Here is a 14004-nt window from a genome sequence, read left to right on the forward strand (position 1 = left end):
TCACTCTAGCCTACAGAGATCGGAATCATTCTCTGAGAGACAGGAGCTTTTTGAATCAGATACACATGTACAATTTCTCACCGGTGGGTAAAAAATCATACATGTGACACTTGATACAAAAGACTGGGAGGCCCCCCTGTTGCTGCTGGACTATTGCCTTCATCTTAAATTTGTTCAGTTCCTAGTTAAGCTTTAGGTTTCTATGGGTGTAGGATTGTCTACACCCATAGGAATACATTTAAAGGGTCCTTTAAATGTATTAGTGTATTCACTATGGGCCGGATTTTCAAAAGGTTACGTGGGCCAGGCCTATTTTAACAGGGCCCAGCGACGCACATAAAGCCCCGGGACATGTGTAAGTCCCAGGGCTTACAAAAAGGGGTGGGGGAGGGGCAGGGTGTGAGTGGGGCGGGGTCAGGCTCCCAGCACAGCGGCCATATTTGCCAGGGCTGAAATAAGTTTGGAGATAGAAAAAAGAAAAGGTAGGGGGAAAGGGTGGGGTAGGTAGGGGAAGGGAAGGTGGGGTGGGGGGGGGGTGTAGGAAGTTACCTCCAAGGCCGTTCTGATTTCGGAGCGGCCTGGGAGGGAACGGGGGAAGGCTGTGTGGCTCGGCGTGCGCAAGTTATAAAATCAAGTGTACATGTGCACGCACTGGGTAGCGCGCGCACATTACGCCCACGCGCAACCTTTTAAAATCTACCCCTATATATCTTTATCTAGTAGTTACCCAGAAGGGAATAGCCAAACTCTTGATAAGGTTTGGGGAATTTCTGAGTTCAAGTTAAAAGGCTGATTTTTTTTTTTTTTTAATGTTTTAAGTGTGAAAGTGACATCTGCCTATAAATTAAAGGATGAGCATAAGCCAAAAAGTGTCCTTTAGTAAAAAGAAAGAAGTAAAAAGAAAAGCAGAGCATGACCTAAGTGCAAAAAAAAAAAAGAAAGGAAAGGAAGTTTAGCAAAAAGCAATGGTAATTGCTGTAATATATTTCTGATTCGTACAATTTTCATTCAGTCATCTATAGGGATATTTCCCGTTTTTATTTCCCTGTGCCAGGATATAAGTGAAAGCAATAAATTCACATTCCTTTGGTGTTTCTGGAATGCACATAACCCTATTATCAGAGCAGCCATAAAAGTGGATGGGCGCTCACAGAATAATTAAGCAAACCTGTCTACTTAATTCAATCTTATGGAAATTCTTTGTAGGTAGAAATGCTTCTGGTAAAGAAAAGGACAAGTCTGATTCATGAATGTTTGGCAGCAATCTGTTATTTGGTCTCGGTTTTCTTTCCATTAAATATATACCTTTATTTTTGTATTTGTGCCATAAATTATGTAAGAAAAGGTTGTGTTCTTCTAATGGAGGACTGGTGAGAGGGGATAGCAAGTAACTCTTGGTTTTAAAGAATCGCTGGGGGAATTCTGTGCAAATGCTCAGTGCAAAATTTACATTTTAATGTGCAGAATTTACTCTGCGAGCTCATAAATGAAGGAAGCGCTGGAGTAGGCCCCTCACGAAAGGAGGAGGGCTTGCTGTTGCCGCCATCTTCTTTCCGCCCCGCAAGGCTCTCACAGTGTCAGAAGTGCAGTGCCTGAACTCCCGTGCTATTCTCAGGAGGCTCTGAAAATGTACAGGAGCTCAGCCACAGTGAATATAACATAAGAACTCAAGAACATAAGAACATGCCATACAGGGTCAGACCAAGGGTCCATCAAGCCCAGTATCCTGTCTCCAACAGTGTCCAATCCAAGTCACAAGGAGCTGGCAAGTATCCAAACATTAAATAAATTCCATGCTACTAATGCCAGCATTTATCAGTGGAGACTGGAACAGAGTGCAGGTAAGGTTGGAAGCAAGACTTGGACTGAATAGAGTTCAGATAAGGCTGGAAGCGAGGCATGGACTGGAATGGTGTGCAGGTAAGGCTGGAAGCAAGGCATGGACTGGAATGGTGTGCAGGTAAGGCTGGAACCAAGGTGTAGACTGGAACAGAGTGCAGGTAAGGTTGGAAGCAAGACTTGGACTGAATAGAGTTCAGATAAGGCTGGAAGCGAGGCATGGACTGGAAGGGTGTGCAGATAAGGCTGGAAGCAAGGCATGGACTGGAATGGTGTGTAGGTAAGGCTGGAACTGAGCCTTGGATGGGAACAGTGTGTAGGTGAGACTGGAACTGAGGCTTAGACAGGAACAGCATGCAAATAAGGCTAGAAATGAGGCTTGGACAGGAACAGACTAAGACAAGATAGGGCAGGGTGAAACAAGGACAACACAGAACAGGGAACATAAAGCCCAAAGGCAGCAATACTGGAAGGCCCTGAGGGGCAGGACAAGGAGAAGCTTAGAAAGGCCACAGAGCAAGGCTAGGCCTATATAGGCCAGAAAGCAGGGTAAGAGGCAAGAAGGCCCCAAAGGGCACAAGACAAGGAAAAGATCAGAAGGCCCGAGGGCCACAATGCAAGCTAAGGTAAAGAAAAGGGTCAGAAGGCCCAGATGCCACAAGGCAAGGCTAAAGTCAGAAGGCCCAGAGGCCAGAAGACAAGGCAAGGCTGAGGCCTGGAGGCCACAAAGCAAGGTAAGGATATGCCTGGGGAGACGATAAGGCAAGAGTGGTTAAGGCAAGGAGCCAAGGGTGACTCAATGCAGAAGCATCTTGGGACTGACAAGGCAGGGTTATGTAGGGCTGGAGTCTAGGTGTCATGCAGGCAGGAGAGAGGAGCTTGGCCACCATGGAGGATATGCTCTTCGAGGTCCCCTGGTGGAGGAGAGGCTGCATAACAGGTGAAACTTCTAACAAGCTGCTCCATGTAGGAATAATTTATTTCATCTAGGAACTTTACCTCTCTAGAATGTCCTGATGTGACATTCACTTTTGAGTTATTGGTCTAAATGGCTTTTGAATATTGATCTTCAGAGTCCTAGATGTGGTGCAGAATTACTGTACTCCTGGGAGAATTCTGCACCAAAATCTATTTTGAATTTTTAAGTAAGAACCTTTAATTCTTTTGAACTTTAAACTAATTTATTCTCAAAGATATTGGATTATTTTATACATCTACTATACAGAATTTTAAAATATTGTGTGCAGAATTTGTCATTTTTTCCAGAGAATTTTAAAATTTTGTGCACAGAATTCCCTTAGGAGTAAAATGCACACATATGCTTTGTAGAGCCATTAGCCACTGTCCCAGGGAAGAGTGTGCTGGCAGCTGGCCGGCGTGCGTAAATTACTTCTGCTCCCAAGGAGCAGCAAGTAATAAAATTAAAAAATTCAGGCAAGCTAGGTTAGATTTAGGGGGTGGGGAGGACATGGGAAGGGGAAGGAAGGTTAGGCAGGGGGTTAGGGAAGTTCCCTCCCAGTCCGCTCCTTAATTGGAAAGGACTGGGAGGGAACTGGAGAAGGCACAATTGCATCGCTGTGCACACTTTGCAAAAATTCCCCCCCTCTTGCAGGCACTGCCAGCATGTTTCCAAGTCTTCAGTGTCTTCGTCTAGTTCCAAGTCCTGAGTTTTCACCTTGCTCCAAGCCTTCATACTCATGTTCAAACCTTTCTCACATCTCCGTCTATACTCACACTCGAACTGCTTACAAGCGGCAGTCCGAAAGGACTTTTCAGTGGCTGGAGGGTTACTCCAAAGACCAGCATTGCATTGCTGGGTCTCCCTTCCTGGTGCGAGTTGGACTTCCAAGTGTTCCTGTTCCAAGCCAAGTGCATTCCTAGTTCCAAGATAAGAGTATTCCCGTTCCAGTCAGCCTGTATCTGGGTTCATTCATCCACCAGGGCATGGACCGCGGCCAGCCCCGGGATTGTGTAGGTCATGCCACGGCACAAGGGCATCCATCCGTGCTCACAACAACGCTTGGTGGCTGCCTCACCCTACCACTATTTACATATTTTGTTATATGTCCGCAGGGTCCCTACTCCCCGCTGAAAAATGGCTGCTGAAAAATGAGGAGGCCTTGCACGCCACCAGTAGAGCCCAACCCACCAGTGGCAGAAGGCCCTGTGGCTGTGAGCCGCCAGCAGATCCTAACTCACCAGCAGCCAAAAAGGAAGAGGAGACCCTGCCAGCAGCTGAAAATGAAGAGGAGGCTTTGTGATTGTGCACTGGCGGCCGAAAATGAAGAAGAGCCCTTAATGCTGGCTAAAGAAGAGAAAGGTCAGTGGCTGCTAGCACCAAAAAAAAGAAGATAGAGCATGAGTGAATGAGGCAGAAGGAGTGTGTGTGGGTATGTGTGTGTATGAGAGAGCATATGCATGAGTGTGTATGGAGAAAGCATGTGCATATAGGTGACAGAGTATGTTTTGTGTGTGTGTGTGTGAAACAACATGTGAGCATGCATTTGTGAGAGAGAGCATGTATGAAAGCATCTGTGTCTGTGTGAAAGAACATGTGTGAGAACATCTCTGTGTGTATGTAAAAGCATGTGTGTGTGTGTGTGAGAGACAGCATGAATGTGTGTGTGTATAGGAGGAGAAAGTTCACCCTCTCTGCCCCTGCCCCTTCTCCCCCTTCCCCTTCCCCAATAATGGAAATCTCAGGGTGACTGGAAATCAAAAATTCCCAGATATGGAAAGCGAAGATATTTATTTATTTTTTTAAGAATTTTATATACCGGCATTCATGATACAATCACATCATGCCGGTTTACATATAACAGGGGTGTACAATAAACAACTGAGTAACCTGTAAGTGTAGAAGGAGGCAGTTACAAATAACAAGGATGATAGAACTGGGAGAAGAGAAAATAAGGAGAGGATAACATTAGATATAGATATTTACATTAGCTATAACATTAGTTATAGATATTTACATGGAGAAGGGGTTGAACTGGCTGGGTAACGTATGATTGATGGTGAGAGAAATTAGTTGGTGTCCGGGAATGCTTGTTTAAACAGCCAGGTCTTTATTAGTTTTAATTATTGGGTGTTATTTGTTGTCTTCTAGTTTGAGATATTATTGACGTTTGGAAAATTTTATAATTTTTATGAGTTTTTAATCCTTGGTTATAATTCTATTCATCAGCTGTTTTGAAATATTCATTTTATTAATATGTTTTTACTATTATGATTTATGTTTTATGTTCCTTGATTTTATTATTTTGAAGAATGGCATTTCTGTTTTTCCATTATTGCTCTGCATTCAGTCTGAGTTGTTGAGGTTTTCAGTTCATTTCTGTTTATATTTTATGGTCTATTTATTCTGTATTTGGTGAGGTTCTATCTATATTCTGCATGTGTGATTGAGGTTAAGCATTCTGCTGCCATGTATTTTCTGTGAAGGGATCTATAACAACACAGAATCCCTGTTTTTCTAATAGGAGGTTTTATTGGTGTTTATGGTCTGGCATAATTTTTGCAGCATTGTCTTTTCATAATTAGAATTTTATTATTTGAGAGCTCACAGTCAGTATTCTTTAAATATGGGAGGTTTACAAATATTGTAATTGTAATTCAGCTTATTCTGGGCAAAGCCCACACCCAACATGCCCAATATCACATGATTATTATAAATGCAGAATGTTTTAACTGTGTGTGATGAGTGCAGGGAGAAAGGCCGCAAAGCTCGCTTAGGGTGCCTAATACCCTTGCAACAGCCTGGAGAAAGTGTGCCACACAAAGAACCCTGCAATTCACCCTTCTTCCCACTTCTCAAGGGAAAAATGCTGGGGGAAAGATGGGAGGCAGGTCTTAGGGTTCCTGGGAGTACAGCATGGTTGCCAGCTTCATAGAAACATTATTGATGACACGCTATCTGTCACTCCTTTGGGTACTCTGGCCCCTATTTTCCCCCTTCCTCAGCATTTGAAATCACCAAAAGGACCAGACTACAAAGAAACCTCCTTGCCCCTCTTGAAGATTTGATCTTTACCTTGCCTCACAAATAGGATACAGGCTATAACCTATTGAGGAAGGATAGAGAGGGCAGAAAACGGGAAGGAGAAGCTCTTTTAGTCAAAAACGATATCCTAGTAATTGAAATGCAGGGATGGTGGGGAAAGAAAGTAGCGCTGTGGGTTGACTTGGAAAAATATGATGGCACTTCCATTTACACTGGTGAGGTCTATAGGCCTCCGAACCAGACAGAAGAACTGGACAGAGATCTGACTGAAGACATCCAAAAGGTGGGAAAGAAGGGTGAAGTGTTGCTTGTTGGAGATTTTAATCTACTGGAAATGGACTGGAGAATCTCTGCTGCAGAATCCATAAGAAGTAGAGAGATTGTGGATGCCCTTCAAAGTGTTCTGCATAGACAAATGGTGATGGAACCCATGAAGGGAGAAGCAATACTAGACCTGGTGCTCACAAATGGAGATAGTATCTCTAATGTCTAGTAAGTGCCTATCTGAGCACCAGTGATCATCAGACAATATATTTTAATATAGCAAGCAAGATGGAGAGAAGTCACAAAGATCAAAGTCCTAGGTTTCAAAAAACACACCACTTTTTTGAAATGGGGACGTACTTTGAGGTAGAACTAGAAAACTTGGTGAAAATGGGTGAGGTGGAACAACAGTGGGCCAAATTAAAAGTAGCTATAATAAAGGCTACAAAACTTTATGTAAGAAACGTGAACAAAAGTATGAGGAAACAAACCCTGGTAAAGTTCTCCAAAGAGGTGGCTGAAAAAATAAAGGCAAAAAGGTTAGCATTCAAAAAGTAGAAAGGAACTCAACAAGAAGAACACAGGGGAGAATATCTGGAGAAGCTGAAAGAGATGAAGAAAGAAATCAGGATGGCAAAAACTTCAGTGGAAGAAAGGATTGCCAAAGAGATAAAGATAGTTGACAAGTCATTTTTCAGATATATCAGAGAAAGAAGGAAGACTAACGGTGGTATTGTAAGACTGAAAGGAGACAAGGATCATTGTGTAGAGAAAGATGAGGAAAAAGCAGAAATATTAAACCAATACTTCAGTTCTGTGTTCATCAAAGAAGACCTTGGAGGAAGAATGTTGATGGTAGACAAAAGTACAGATGGGAATGGAATAGATACAACTCCATTCACAGACGAGAGTGTTTGCATGAAATTAGCAAAACTGAAAGTGGACAAGGCCACGGGGCCTGATGTCATACATCGCAGGATACTAAGGTTGCTCAGAGAGGTTCTGGCGGATCCCCTGAAAGACTTGTTCAATAAATCCTTAGAAATGGGAGTGGTGGTCCTGCTTAACAGAAGTGGGAGCAATATGGAGGCTGGAAACTACAGGCTGGTAAGCCTTACCTTAATGGTGAGAAAATTAATGGAAATGATACTGAAGGAAAGGATAGTCTATCTTCAATCCAGTGGGTTGTAGGATCCGAAGCAACTTAGTTTTACCAGAGGAAGGTCATGTAAAAATTAATTTGACTGATTTTTTTGATTGAGCAACTAGAGAATTGGAGCAAGGAAGAACACTTGATGTGATTTATCTGGATTTCAGCAAAACTTTCAATACTGTACCACACGGAATACTCATGAACAAAATAAGAAGCCTAGGAATGGGTCCCAAGGTGGTAGAAAAGATTACAAATTGGTTGACTGGCAGATGACAGCAAGTATTGGTAAATAGAACCTATTCTGAGAAGAAAAGAGTGATAAGTGGAGTGCCTCAAGGATCATTTCTAGGGCTGGTTTTGTTCAATATCTTTGTGAGCAACATAACAGAAGGGTTAGAAGGGAAGGTTTGCATTTTTGTGAATGGCATTAAAATCTGCAATAGAGTGGGCACACCTGAAAGCATGGAGAGAATAAGAAGTGATCTAAGAAAGCTTGAGAAGTGATCAAAGGTTTGGCAGCTGGGATTCAATGCAAGAAGTGCTGAGTCATGCATCTGGGGTGCAAAAATCCAAAGGAGCTGTATATGATGGGGGGACCAGAAACTGATGTGCACAGATTGGAAATGAGCTCTTAGGATCAGGGCCGATGCTAGCTTTTTTGCTACCCTGTTACTTTGCAGCATCTCCCACACCTGCATCATTCAGTCTCTGTCCAACACTCATCAAAAAAAGCCCAGCTCCCTCCAGCATTCTATATTTTTAAAAACTGACACCCCCCTAAACAAAGCCCATAGTCAAGGGAAGGGTATTAGGTACTCTAAGCAAACTTTATGGCCTTGCACACACACACACACACAAAATTCAATAATGCATTTATAACAGATTTTACTTGAAAAAAGAATATTCAAAAGTACAGTCTTCTGAGGAAAAATATCACTTACAACATCCATATTATATTTGCCTGCACTGCTGTGGTGCCAACCAGAAAATCCTGATGGAAAGCCATGAATAAAAAGAATTACCATTACAATATAGTAAACCTCCCACACCAAAACAACCCTAACTGCCAGCACTCAAATAGTAACAATCTTATTTATGAAAATGTAACACTGTGCACATTTCACCAGGCCCTAGAACACCAATACACTTCTTATTAGGAAAACAGAACAAATCAGACAGCTATAGATCACTACAGATAAATTATATGGTAGCAGAATTCCTCACTTCAGTCACACATGGAGAACACAGACAGACCCTGACCAAATACAGAATAAAGAGATCAGAAAGTATAAATAGAAACATGCTAAGAAGAACTGAACTGAAACCCATAACAAGCCAGCTCTCCACGGCCCCTCCAGCCTCCTTCTCCCTTAACTTCAGGCAATGGTGGGATGAGCTCCACCACGGCCCCATAGACCAGTGGTGTAGCCAGAACTGAGTTTTAGGTGGGCCCAAGGTTAACAAGGGTGGGCAGTAAGCATACAGGTCTGAACCCTACTAGCTGTACTCTTATTGATAAATAATGCCTTAGCATGCATCTTACAATGGGTTCCTAAGTAGTCTACAACAGCCCTTATACATCATGTGTGAAGCTTGTTAGAATATTTTAACTCTATTATTTCAAGCATTTACCAACATTAAAAAATCCTTATTAATCTCTATTAATTTATTCTATATGTATTGCCATTAATTACATAAACAAGAATATCAGGTAAAAAGCAAAGAACACAAACATCAGATCCAATCAATTATGTCATAAAATAAATATCAATGTATTCTTTCTCAAATCCTCTTTCCAGAAAGGCAGAGCTCACCATAACTACAATAAAATAGCAATCATCATGAGGACGGGTGCAGAGCAAAACTACGACAGTTCACATTACACCCCAACATGAAAAAAGCTATATTCAAATTCTGGGCTCACCTCACAAAAAAAAAAAAAAGACCCCCTCCATTGCTAAACATTTTGTGAAGTAACACAAACCCCTGCAAAAAAGAAAAAGGAAGCCTAAAATCTTGCCATACCATATAACAGCACAGACTCTCAGGACTCAAATAACAGCAACTTTATGAAAAAGAAGCAATCCAAATACTACACCAGGCCCTAGAACATTAATACATCACCAAGTGGGATAACAGAACAAGCCAGACTGCCACATATCTCTACAGAGAAACTGCACGCTAGCACCTCAGTCACACACAGGCAGGACACAGAGTGACCCTTATCTAATACAGAAATAAGGGATTACAATTTAGAAATAGAAACATGCAAACAAAACTGAAAGAGAAAGCCTGAGAAATCAGACACTGAACAGTGGAAAGCTAAAGAGCAAAATACAAAATTATAAGAAATGCATATACCAAAGATGGCATATTCCAATTGCTCAAATCCCAAATATATTTTTGTTTACCTTTGTTGTCTGTTATTATTTTTCGAATCAGTTGGTCCAGGTCTCTTTTTTCCACTTTCACCTTGTCATTCTTTTCCTAATTCTTTCTCCAGGGTCACACTTCTCTTTCTGCTTCTTCTCTCTCCTATCTTCTTCCCTTCTTCTCTCTCTCACACACATAAAGGCTCATGCTTTCTCTCACAGACTCCCTTAGAACATAAGAACATGCCATACTGGGTCAGACCAAGGGTCCATCAAGGCCAGCGTCCTGTTTCCAACAGTGGCCAATCCAGGCCATAAGAACCTGGCAAGTACCCAAAAACTAAGACTATCCCATGCTACTGATGCTAATAATAGCAGTGGCTATTTTCTAAGTCAACACACACAAGCTCTTACTCTCACATGTTCTACAACACATAACAGCTCACTCACACACCCAAGCTTCCATTCTCATACACACATCTAGGCTCCCATTCTCACATACTCACACCCAGGTTCCCATTCTCAGACCCAGGCTCCCATTCTCACATTGTCACACCCAGGCTCCCATTCTCACACACACACACACGCACCAGGGCTCATCGCCAAACCCCTTCTTCGCCGCCACAGGGACAGGCTCCCGTGGCGGCCTTGCTTTGACGGGTCTTCTTCTTTTACTGAATTTTGTTATAAAGCACATAACAGTGTAAGATCGCATCACCACAACTTATATAAAACGACAGCTTCACACTAATCTCTCCTGACACCTGATGGAAATCAGTTTGTGTGCATCATGAAAATACACACATAAGTAGATTTTCAGTCACCTGCCCTTATTTGCCCACCATGAATATACATCAAATAAAAAAATATATATGTGGGTTCTCTTTGTTTTTACACCCATAATATCAGCTAAGAGGCCTATGTATTTTAGCATTTTTCTCAAAGACACAAAATGGGAAAAACCTTTTTGTATACCAGGCACTAAGTTTTTGAAAATTTACACTTGCACACCTTAATTAACATGTAAATAGGTGTTTTGTCTGTTAAACCTCTACAGCTGTTGCACTTGAGGCAGCTGCAATGACCACTGGTAAAAAATGGATTGCTTCCATCTGTCATCCGCTCAGTGTGCCCTTCATTCTGTGAGACAGCTGAGCCTCTGTTTTTTTTTTCTGCTTAGCTGTTATTCTGTCTGCAGATTGGAAAACATAAAATATTTCCCTGACGGTCAGTAGTAAAGGTAACAACTAACTTGACAAGTGCTATTTTACCCAGGAGACTAGTGTTGTTTTTTTTCCTTTAGGGCATGAAAGGAGTTTTGGTTGTTAGCATGGCTCAACAACTCAGAAACTCCATCTGCGATGGCAGAAGACAATTTCAGAAATGCACAAGCGGTACCAGGATTCATCATTGTGTGGGTTTTGTTTATTTAATAAGAAACATGAAAGGTTTGTAAACAATTTGTCAGTAGCCCAGTGTGGCAATGTATAGAAAATTGACCTGAGCCAAAAGTGATGGGACCTTCGATGACTAGTGAAGTGGAAGCAAGCCATGATGAGAGCTGAGGGGCCTGCAAGCTACCGTATATGACCTTCTCCACAGCAGAATGGATAGTGCGGTGAGAAGTGTGGGAGACCTGGTGTGGGAAGGCCATCCAGGTGAGTTTATACAGGAATGGCATAGGAAGCAATTGTATGTAAACACTACAATAATGTACAGTACCATACCGTTTTATAAGTAATCCCTGTCCAGTGAAAGTCCTGGGCATATGGGAACACAGGGCTGGGCAATGGATCACACAAGACCTCTTGACCTCCCCGAGTTCCTTCACAGGGGCGGGGGAAGGGAACAGAGCAGTTTAATTGACATAATGCTTATTTACTCAGGACTTCTCCAGCTCATCCGTCATTCTCTCCAGAATGACACTCTGCACACCAGTGCTATTGTAGAAAATAAAATGCTTTACAGACTGATAATATAGTGTAGTCACAGAATCTGTATAGGCACAGAAATTAAAATAAAACACTGTCACTGTCACTTCATGATCAACTATACTGGTCAGATGTTTGGGACAGGTATCATTTCCATCTTGGGTCCTCCAGTAGATGTTAGCTGTAATCCTTACCTCTTAATTTATGTTCACTTTCCTAACTGAAATCAGCTGCTTTTAGAAGAACCTGACTTTGATTCTGGTGACTATTCTCTGGCAGGTTGTCCTCCTCTAGCACCTCACTGTACCCTAGCCAAAACTTGTTTGACCCTCTTTTTCCTTTTAAGCTTCTGCACTTCCCTGATGTCCTTACCATGAATCCTTCTTATGAGCTTTCCTCTGAGCTTTCTCTAGGGAGATAGCAGAACAATGCTGCCATTCAGTGAAGACAAGACATCCCAACCAATGGGGGGGTGCTGCACCTCCATTGTACACTGACATTATGCTGGTATCCAAGAGGCTAGATCTCGTGAGATCTAAATCATAATGAACTAGTGATTTTCACATGGAATGATGGTATATAAAACACATAAATATATAAATAAATGTGATACTCAGACCAACTAAAGCCACATACAGGATTTTAGTACAGGAGTGGGACATATTCCAAGGGGCAGAAATGGCCACCCTGTTCCATATAGATATGTTTCTAGTTAGAAATAGGAAATGGTGCATAAGGTTGATAACAACAGCATTCCAGATGCACACCTGTTAGTGAGTTCTCTCTCTGACTTGCCTGCTGGTGTTTTATAAGTGCTTCAAAAGTAGATATCTCAACTCTGGGAATGCTTTCTATATAGTAAGTCGAGTAGCAAGAGGTGCTAGAATAGGGCCCATGGATCTGTAATGTTAGCCAGAAAGGAAGATCCAGTGGGTATGAGGAGAAAACCCCACATAGCATGTATATTGAAAGTGTGTACATTTTTCCTTTTTCAGGGGAGGAGCCAGGCGAGAACCCCAATTCTCCAGGACCCAGAGGCCTCTAATGGGCAAGGCAGTGCTCAAGTGGTGCTGCCTGCAAGCTCAGAAGAAGACACTGAGGAGAAGGAGAGACCAGCTGTGGAGCACCAATCCTCAGAACAGTGCCACTTTCTGAGGGAGGAAGAAGAGAAGGAGATGATGGAGACTCAGCCAACTGATACCCAGTCATGCACATCAGATCTTTGGTTGCATATATTTTGCCAGGAATGAGGGCAGCTCAGCTGAAGAAGACCTCAACTTGCCTGGAGAAGAGAAGGTGCAGGCCACTTCATCAAGAGGTGGATCATGGAACTAAATGCCAGAGTGGTGGAGGAGATCACAGACCTGAAGAATGATATGCAGAGCCATAGGGATATTGTACAAGAAGAGACGCAGGATGTACAGAGGGATCTAAGTGGCATTCATGAAGAAATGCAGGCCCAGACTGCAGTGTGGATGGAGATGCTGTAGTGTATGCCCCCTGCCAGCTGCAGCCCCCACCAGTCCCCTACTATATGATGCCTCCATAGATGTAACCTTTGCACCACCACCACGCTGGATGTCACCTCCCTAGGCTGGAGTTCAGTCTGCCCCATTGGCAGCTCTACCTATGGCTCCACCACCACCCATTATGGTTCAACCTCTTGTGCTACCACCATCTGCACTGATCCTGCCACCAGCAGAGAGATGCTCTCTCCTCCCTCCTCTCCAAGGGCACAGATTGTTAATAAGGATAAGCCCATCATTGCTCTCAGGCCATCTTCTAAGCAGCCTTACAGCCCTTCAGGCCCATCCAGCAACTATCAAGATATGCCACTATTACTAGGTCTCAGTGTCAGCTGCAATAGGACATCACTGCATAGGAGCAAGTGACTTGGCCAGGTCAAGTCAGCTGAGGTTTCCCAAAGAAAAAGAGTAGCCAATGAAGCACTAAATGTTTTGAAAATATGTTTCTGCATAGTGAATTCTCTATGTAAATAAATGCACATTACCTTCTAAAATATCTTTGTGTCAGAGTGTTCCTTTCCTGTACAGCATTTCTGTTAATTTTGGCAATGAATCTCCTGCAATTTCTCCAGACTCAGGTCCTGTTCAACCTTCTACCCCTCTTCATCCAGATGATCTTGTAGTACCTCTGGAAGAGGCAGGCCTCTGGTTTTGGCAAACTTGCGAAGTATACAGAAGGCTAGAAAGATCTCACAGACCTTAGTGGGGTTGTAGACAAGGCATTCCCCAGAATTGTCCAGACAGCAGAAATGTATTTTGAGTAGGCCAAAGATTCTCTCAATGACTGCCCTGGTCTGCTGGTGGGTCCTTTTGTAGCGAGCATCTGTAGCAGTCTGTGGGTTAGCTAGCAGGATCATGAGCCAGCTTTGAGTGGATATCATTTATCACCTGTAGGGGAGAACACAGAGAAGAGCTG

At 42.8% G+C, this 14004-nt stretch overlaps 1 long non-coding RNA gene across 3 annotated transcripts in view; it reads left to right on the top strand.

Annotated features, from left to right (window-relative positions):
• LOC115095808 overlaps positions 1-13575 on the top strand; it is a 93315-nt gene extending 79740 nt beyond the window's left edge. The window contains exons 2-4 of one of the 3 annotated variants that reach the window (XR_003857880.1): positions 3913-4159; positions 10935-11289; positions 12558-13575. This is a non-coding gene — a long non-coding RNA (uncharacterized LOC115095808). Of the gene's footprint in view, positions 1-3912; positions 4160-10934 lie in introns of all 3 variants that reach the window. The other 2 variants (XR_003857881.1, XR_003857879.1) reach the window with 2 other exon arrangements.
• The last annotated feature ends 429 nt before the right edge of the window (positions 13576-14004 follow it).

Source organism: Rhinatrema bivittatum, chromosome 7, assembly GCF_901001135.1.
Source record: "Rhinatrema bivittatum chromosome 7, aRhiBiv1.1, whole genome shotgun sequence".
NCBI classification, from domain to species: Eukaryota; Metazoa; Chordata; class Amphibia; order Gymnophiona; family Rhinatrematidae; genus Rhinatrema; species Rhinatrema bivittatum.